General features: G+C 33.2%; 1 protein-coding gene across 1 annotated transcript in view; it reads right to left on the bottom strand.

Annotated features, from left to right (window-relative positions):
- Positions 1 to 805, bottom strand: part of LOC101568111 (antigen WC1.1-like) — a 162,925-nt gene that overhangs the window by 129,283 nt on the left and 32,837 nt on the right. The window lies entirely within an intron of this gene.

The raw sequence follows: 805 nt of genomic DNA, 5'->3' as shown, positions 1-805 counted from the left end.
GAATATATGCAGTGTATTATTTGTTGAAACTGTACTTCCGATTTGATTTGAAACTGTCTCATTGCTGTTTATCAATAAAACTTTGAAAAAATAATGGATGTCCAAACTGCAACCCAAACCCATTAATTTATCACAAAGTAATAACACTGCAATTAAACCTGGATACTGAGGTTTTAGTTTTAAAAACAGAATCCATACATTAACATCTTTTAAGCTAAAGGAAAACAAGTAACATGTACCACAGGTTTGGCACCAGTGTCCTGTAGCTTAGAAGAGTTAAACTGCTAAACTTAGAAGAGTTAAATCTTTTCTAATGATAATTGAAGTACTTTCAAAAAGGAATATTTCATCCAAATCTCTGTGAGCCATGGAACCCTGAATATTTCTGTCTGCATAGATAATGAGACTTAAATTTTGCATAAATTCCTCAGTGATTTGTTTAATAATGTCCCTCTGCCTATGTACCTATTGTACAAAATAATATCTCATACTGTACATACAGAACAATTCAATTAGAGCAAGGTAAATACAGTTTCACTTTTTGTCCCTTTCTCTGATGTTTCAGTTTATGTGAGTGTGTTTCAAAGTTATGTGTGTGTGCGTGTGTGTGTGAGAGAGAGAGAGGGAGAGGGAGAGGGAGAGGTAGAGGTAGACAGAGGTTGAGGTAGAGACAGAGGTAGAGAGAGATAGAGGTAGAGGTAAAGATAGAGAGCGATGCATGTCATCTATACAACATAAATATATTATAAATTTAACTGACATAAAGAATTACACAACATAATTACAAATAATAAGATATATAATA

This window comes from Octodon degus, unplaced genomic scaffold, assembly GCF_000260255.1.
Source record: "Octodon degus isolate 3935 unplaced genomic scaffold, OctDeg1.0 scaffold00178, whole genome shotgun sequence".
NCBI lineage: Eukaryota > Metazoa > Chordata > Mammalia > Rodentia > Octodontidae > Octodon > Octodon degus.
This window is presented reverse-complemented; position numbering and strand designations above follow the sequence as displayed.